We start from the raw sequence: 8,343 nt of genomic DNA on the forward strand, positions 1-8,343 counted from the left end.
AACAGTTACAAAGGGGAGCATGTCTGAATATCATCATTTGCTGACATCACGGTTACAGGTCTAACTTTTAGAGTGTCACCAGCTTTCTAACATGCCAAATTCTGTCACAAGGCCTGTTTTGTATACAGATATGATATTTTACTCAGTTTTAAGATTGAGATATTTCTTTAAAAAAAAAAAAAAAAAAAAAAAAAATACTAATTAAATACAGTGCACGAATACTGGGTATTTTTTAATACATGATCAGTGTCCTGAGGAGGTGGCACGTGGATAGATTAATGTTAATTCTGAGCGTACTAATGATAATATTGTATAATGATTTGGTAGAACATTTCTCTGCTGAGGGGGAAGAATGGGAACAATTCTGGCTCTAAACAAGATGTGCTAAGCTTTCATGTGGACAGATGGGGGAGCAAGTGGACCAGAGAAGGCTGAGTGTAGCGGCCTGAGTATGGCCTTACGAAAGATTTAAAATGGTGATGGACAGGACACAAGCAGGATTCTTTCCCCTTTCTTTTTTATTTGAAGGATTTTCTTGACGGGGTCTTATGTACCTATGTTTCAGCTGATGGATGCCCACACCATAACCACTCTCTGACATCAGGGTAATTAGGCTACTTAAAATGCTATTCCTCATAGTGCAAATGAAAGAAAAAAGAAAAGAAAAATAACAGAAAGCACAAGCTAGGAAAAATTGCTAGGACCTGGTGAGATACACCAATCAGAAAGGTTCCCTAGATAGCATGTGCTTGCAAAAAAATAGCTATTAATCAAACAAAAGTCAAACTTAGTGCTTACCATAAGTACACTTACTGTAAATAATATTTCTTAACACTTTTAAAAATGTTGTAATTACTTTAATATTTTATTTTTATAATATTTTGTCATGCTTTAAATACACATATTTTGATGGTGACTAATACAGTAAAACAAATGTATACTTGTTTGTACAGGATAGTGTGTATTTTGATATTTAAAGTTTACAACTTCATTATTACATATATGTACAATAACAGTGTGTGTGCGTGCGCGTGCGTGCGCGCGTGGTCTTATTAATGTGCGTCAAAAAGCACACTGAACTACATTTAATATGATTTTAATTATAATCTATTCATTTAATTGCAATTAACTGTCTGGAAACATTAGTTAAGAGTTATTCTTTCAAAGTATTATCTCCACAATAAGTACTCTTTTTAAAACTATGCTAAATTGTACTCCTTTTTCACAAGAGTATGTCACAAACAAGATTAGGAATAAATAGATGGCCAGCTTGTGTCAGGATTGTGCAGGAATGTGTTGTAAATGATGATGACCACTCAACAGTGAGGATAGCAGAGACGATGAGTTTGGGTCGAGAGACAAGGTCAAAAGTACAGATTGCGGAAGTGCTGATTCTGGAACGGAAGTCTTGGCTGATTTTGTGTACGTCAGAAAAGTTACAGAAAAGTGTGTGGGATGTCCAAAGGCCTTCAGTGATTTTTTTCTTCTTCTTCCATTTCCTTCATACTAAACATAATTTCTGTCTGTTTGTGTGTAGTGAAAGGAATGGGGTGCTTGTAAATCAAGGCATCATGGAGGATGTGGTGGTAGGCTATCTGCAGACATGCTGGAGGAATCAATGGAAGGAGTGAACTTAAGAGGGTCCAGAACTTTCTGCTGAATATGACGAAGGATGGTGTGAGGAAGAGGGGGTGGTGAGTGGGAGGCAAAGAGACAAAGGGTAACAGAGAGGGGAGATTGTCCGTCTGTGTGTTCTTTAAACGGGAAAACTGCTTATGTAACATTCACTAGACAAAAATGGGAAGGGAGCCATTTTCTCATACATTTAGACAAATAGTGTAGTTTATTTTATCTTTGTAGTTCTTTCTTTTCTATCTGCAACTCCTTGAACTATCTGTTTCGTTTTCTTTCCTTGCGGATATCCCCCCTCTCTGCGTTCTTCTGTTTTTATACTGATAGAGTGTAACCTTTTGGCTTTCATCACTTATATTTGGCCTCTTCCTGACACACAGGCATGTGCATTGGTGAAAGTAGGCACAGGGAACTTGTGTCATTTCTTTGTGCTTCTCAGGGAAAACAATTAGTACACATAATTATGATTAATGTATTTTGTCAAACTTTAAACCTGACACACAGAATGCAGAGCAACACAATTACATTGGATGTTATTGTCATTTGTAATTAAAATAAACTAAAAAGTATATAGACTAGTATTATAATATATTAGTATATAATTGAAGTAACATAAAAATAAAACTCATAATACTTTTATTCAGCAATTATATATTAAATTGATTAAATATGACCGTAAAAGCATTCATAATGTTACAAAAATATATTTAGAATAATTCAGTTTTGAATATTCTTATTCATCAAAGAATCGTGGTTATCCAGAAAAAATATTCCACCAAAAATGTATCGCGGTTTCCACACAAATAGCACAACTTTTCTCAACATTAATAGGAAATGTTTCGCAAATCAGCATACTATAAAGATTTCTGAAGGATCATGTGACATTTTAGACTGGAGTAATGGATTCAACTTTACCTTAATAAATTAATTTTATAATTTTATACCTTAACCATAAATTACAATCACAACAGCACATATATTACAATAGATAGATAGATAGATAGATAGATAGATAGATAGATAGATAGATAGATAGATAGATAGATAGATAGATAGATAGATAGATAGATAGATAGATAGATAGATAGATAGATAGATAGATAGATGCATCCTTGTAACATAGAGAGGAAATTAATCGTGACATCATTGTAGAATGACATTAATTAAAAGCCCTATGCTCCATCTGTGCTTCACCCCTCCACGCCATCATTATAAGTACCAATTAAATTACTGACGCCCCGCTTGTTTCAAACTGGAAAACTCTCAGTGGATACACTGCCCCTCATTGAGGATGAGGACAGAGCCGCCCACAGGCTGCTGGGTTTTCTGGGACACTAAGCACTGCAGGTCTGGGACAGTTTGGCCTTGGCGGAGACAAGGTGATGCTGGGGGACATAAGACAATCCCAAAAGCCCACATCAGGGATATAGCAATACTTGATTTCAGCATTTTTAAATACAGAAGAGGATCAAGGCCTTCATCCTGATTGGCTGTTACAATGTGGTCACACAGCTGAGAGAGGTTGACTGCTTGCTCATGTCAAAGTCCTGCTTATTTAAACTTTCTGTTGACAAAAGAAGGTTTGCTTAAAATAGAGAGAAATAGCATTGAACAACAAATAAATAGTTGCTAAATGTAAATACTAAAACGGTTAGTATTTACAGAGGCCGACAATAGTGTATACTTTATCAGTGTTTTTCTTTGGACAACTTATACTTCATTACATTCCAAAGCATAATATTGGTGTCATACTTTTACTGCACTACATGTCATAAATAAAAGTTTTTTTTTACCTTTAACTTAAGTACTTAATTACATTAAACATAGTACTTTCTTACTTGTACTCAAGTACAATTTTAATTACTTTTACTTGCAGTAAAATGATACAGCATTACATTTTTTATGTAATTACGTATCAAATGATATTCAATATGAAATGCAGTGCAGTGAAAATTACAATATTATGTTTTGGAATGTTGTGAAGTGAAAGTTTTCCAAAGAAGAACACCAATAAAGTACATGTACTTAAAAAAATTAAATAAAATAATAATAATTGAAAAGTAAAAATGCTCCACTACTGTCCGGCTCTGAGTATAGTTGTTTTTGGCATGTGATTTGAGAAGCTATACATTGCTATTCTTCTTACACAGAACAATAAAAGGTGCACAAAATCAAAGCTGAGGAAAGTATGCATTTCTGTTTTCAAGTTTGCTGTAAAAAAAAAAAAAAAAAAAGCATGAACATTATCTCATTTATTGCTGCAAATCACTTTGTTTGTAATAAATCCTTGCTAGATGGAGACCCCGGTGGAGCCAATTCTCCAAAGAACCCACGTAAGGCAGATGGCATTGGAGACTGAGGTGGAGCGACAAGCATCCGAGGTAGAACCGGTGAACCGGAGGGCGAAGCCGGTGCGTTTGAGGATGGAGATGGAGCCAGAGGGACCCTGGTGCAGCCGAAGGGCCAATGGTTTCTGGAGGAGCCAAGGTGGAGCCGATGTGTCTACACTTACTGTGTGTTGGAGATGCTGAGGGGCTGAAGGACACCAGTGAAAGCGGGGCTGTGGATCAGGCTGATGGAGGCTGGGAGGGCATTCTGGAGATTCTGGGACAATACTATCCTCCCCAAACCAGTATATTCCTCTTGAAAAATGTCCAGCAGTTCCTCACAATATTCAGAGGTTTTAACCATCGCATCCACCGCAGCGAGGTTGTGGGCGGGGCTTCCCTCCAAGCCATCTAACTTCACTGAAACTCCCTCCATGACACCTAATGTTGCCGGCTCAAACTTGGTCAGACGGTGGTTCAGGCTCTGACTGGGTACTTTTTTTGCATTCCGTTTTATGAATATAGTAGATTTGTACAACTCGTTTCACATGTTTTTTTCATACTAAGCATGTTATTTCGGATACAGCCCTTGAATCAAGGGAACATTCATTTGAATGACCTTTAAAATGCAAAGAGGATATCACTGATGTTAGTTTGTCTTCATAATACAGCAGGAAGTAAGCTGAGGATAAAATAACAGACCATCAGTTGTCTAGATCATGCAGTTACTATTGTTAATGGAAGCTTATTAATTGAAGCAAAGCTGACATAAGATCAAAATTAATGGGGAAAACAAGATGAAAAACTTAGGAAACGGAAAAAAATTAAAGCTAAAATTAAATTAAAACTCAATTTAAAAAATAGTAATATTTAAAAATTACCTAAAACTAATAAAAAAAATGAAAACAAAATTGTTCTCAAAGATAACACTTAGGTCATGTCACACAAGTCATCAAGTGTCACCAAAGCAGATAGTGCTAATTTATTTTAGTGTTTCTTTTTGCTCTTACCTATACCATCGTGAAACTATTTAATTCAGTTGTTAATACACTGTAAAAAAATTTGTGGTGGTTTTTGTTGTTTTAACTTAAAAAAGGAAGTAACCTGGTTGCCTTAAAATTTTGAGTTTATTGAAATTAAAAATGTGAGTTGATACAATGAAGGGAATTAGTTTAATAAATAGAAACTCCAAATATTTTTGTATCTGAACCACATAAAAAATGTGATTAATCATGAAAATAGCACAATTTGGCATGTTTCACTGCATCATCAGAAATAACACACTCATAATTACCCAATATGCTTACAAAATCTTTTAATAATATTTTAATAAAGGCTGTCGAATCTCAAAAAATATTCATTGTATTAACTCAAAATTTTAATTTTAATGAACTCAAAATTTTAAGGCAACCAGGTAACTTTTTTTCTAAATAATTTTTTACAGTGTAGTTCAGTTATTTCGGAGTTTGCATACATGGGCCACCAGAATGCCGTTTTCATGTAAATGAACAGTATTGAACAACTCCTAAATTAATAACCAATGATTTTTACAACAATGAACTTAGACAACTGGACAGCCAAATATTATTTGTGACATTCTTTTCCTGTTATCTCTGTAATGCTGCTTTGAAACAACCTGTATTGTAAAAAGCGCTATATAAATAAAGGTGACTTGACTTAAGTCAGGGTGATGTTAGTACATTACACAAACACTTAAAAGTGGCTTCCTCTGTGGGTTCTACCTGGTTTAAACAGAGAAAATGGCCGATCAAAAGCTAACCAGCCAAGCTAATCAGAGTATGGAGTCAGTGCAGGAACTATTAGCACAATTATGATTTCAGCAATTCTTTCACTGCCACATTCGGTAGAACAGGGCAGATGGTAAGCACAAGTGGAACTAGGAACATCGGTCTAAATAAATCCAAACCCATCATAATGCATTACAAATGAGCTCAGGGAATTCAGTGTCTTGCTTAAGCTAATTATCAGTGCGCTAACATGCTGGCAAACACCGCTAACATCACTCCAGCTGACTGCACTGTTTGTAATGGTCCAATTATACAAGACAGACAGCTTAGTAAAAGCTCTGTCATAGCGGAGAGGTTTCTGAGTTCACAAAAATGAAGTCTTTTCATTCCAACAAATCTAATGAATCGTTTGTGAGTCATTTGACAATTCTGGGTATTCTAGATATTATTACCTTCTCAGAACTGCACAAAAAACAATATTTACAGACAGGTTTCTTGACAAATGCTTGTTCAGAACAAATAGTCCCACCCCCAAACTCATACCATTGGTTGAGCTAATACATCTGGATATTAAAAACAATAAGAGCAAGCATTAAAGGGTTAGTTCACCCAAAAATGAAAATGATGTCATTAATGACTCACCCTAATGTCGTTTCACACCCGTAAGACCTCTATTCACCTTCAGAAAACAGTTTAAAGGGACACTGTGTGATATTTCCCCCCATCCAGCGGTAAAAATGTATATGCCAATCCAGTGAATATTAGTTTCTGTTCCTCTCAATTCCGATTTCGTTTTAACTCCTACGGTGGCCGATTTAGTCCAAGATACATGGCAATCCCCCTCTTCACATTCCACACGGTGCCATCGAGTGTTAAAACGTGAAAGGCAAAGCTTGAATTTACGGGTATGTCCCTCTTTGGCTAATGTACTTTCAAGATGGAGGGGCAACATGGTGACCGGCATTCGAACCCCTCACCCGTATGTATTTTCAAAGGCATATTATAAACTTACGAGAATACTTTATTACTTGAAAGAAGTAAATATACATTAAAGAGCACATACATTTTTGAAAGAACTACGTGTTTTTAGCTAAGAATAAACAAAAAAAGTTACACAGTGTAGCTTTAAGATATTTTATATTTAGTCCGAGAGTGTATGCAAATGTATGCACACTATACTGTCCATGTCCAGAAAGGGAATAAAAACAGCATCAAAGTAGTCCATAGTCAGCATAGACTAACAGAAACTATGACTTTATTCAGCATTGTCTTCTCTTCTGGATTTGTTTTCAATCCTCAAATAAAGATTAAAATGGTTATAAATCAGCATATTGATCCATGCGGATTGCCAATGTCACTTGATTTTAGCAGTTTTGTCAAATTGACACATGATCTGAATCATAAATCAATACGCTGATTCATAACAGGTTGAATCTTTATTTGAAGATTGAATACAAACACGGAAGAGAAGACAATGCTGAATAAAGTCGTAGTTTTTGCTATTTTTGGACCAAAATGTATTTTCGATGCTTCAAGAGATTCTTATTAACCAACTGATGTCACATATGGACTACTTTGATGATGTTTTTATTCCCTTTCTGGACATGGATACGCTTTCGGACTAAATCTAAAATATCTTAAACTGTGTCTGAAGATGAACGGAGGTTTTATGGGTGCGGAACGACATTAGGGTGACATCAATTTCATTTTTGGGTGAACTAACCCTTTTAAACATACATTTCCTGTTATTTTGGATTTTTGTAAACATTATTCATTTTAAGAAATTAATGATTTAAAGCCACTTGCATTGAAGGAAATTCTCTGAAATGCTTTATCATTCACTTTCATTGGATTTAAAAGCGTAAATATAATTTTCTTTGAAAATACACATTTAATGATCCACACAAGATAAAAAGTAATATGGGTGAGTAGATAAACAGCATTAAGGTGAGTAAATGGTGAAAGAATATACATTTTTTAGGTAAACCAACCCTTTCATTTAGAAATGACCACATGAAGCTACCTAACAAAACATATATGATATGAAAAATGCTTTATGTATTTGTGAACAATCTAAGGTGAAGTGACTGGAAATGTTTGTGTGGTTGGGTGTGTGCGTGTGGAAATGACCTTTAAAGTCTTATTTCTCAGCTCTATTGCTAGCCACTGTTTTGGACTGTTAAAGAAAGAGGAAGTCCTATGGTCTGAATTGGCAGACCCTCCTATTTTCCTGCACTTTGTTTTCTTGCGCACTATAAGGATCAGAAATCTCTGAATCAACTGATCCAAAAATGAAATCTTTGTAGTTGGGGAAAGAGTGGAAGTCTGGCTTTCGTAAGGAGTCTGGTCCCGTGTCCATGGGAAGGAAGAAACACACAAAGCCTCCAGGAGGGGATTGTTATGATTGAGATGCATGTGTTTGCCCCTGAGGAGGGTGAAGTTTGGGCCCGCGTCTGCGCTTTAAACAGTGGCACTGCCAAAATGGCCTGCATGATAAAATGACCCTCGGGAAGGCACAGAGGAAGAGATGTATCTTATTGCTAATTTTCTATAATTTCTCCCAGTATTTTTCTTTTTGCCTGTGATTGCTTCCAGAATAAATAATGATTAAGCATGGGTTCACTCTCATTATTGTG

General features: G+C 35.7%; 1 long non-coding RNA gene across 1 annotated transcript; it reads left to right on the forward strand.

Moving 5' to 3' along the window:
• The first annotated feature begins 486 nt into the window (after positions 1 to 486).
• Positions 487 to 5,083, forward strand: LOC137045480 (uncharacterized). Its single transcript, XR_010898780.1, has 3 exons — positions 487 to 605; positions 1,538 to 1,694; positions 3,927 to 5,083. It is a non-coding gene; the product is annotated as an uncharacterized lncRNA (long non-coding RNA).
• The last annotated feature ends 3,260 nt before the right edge of the window (positions 5,084 to 8,343 follow it).

This window comes from Pseudorasbora parva, chromosome 17 (assembly GCF_024679245.1).
Source record: "Pseudorasbora parva isolate DD20220531a chromosome 17, ASM2467924v1, whole genome shotgun sequence".
Classification (NCBI taxonomy): domain Eukaryota; kingdom Metazoa; phylum Chordata; class Actinopteri; order Cypriniformes; family Gobionidae; genus Pseudorasbora; species Pseudorasbora parva.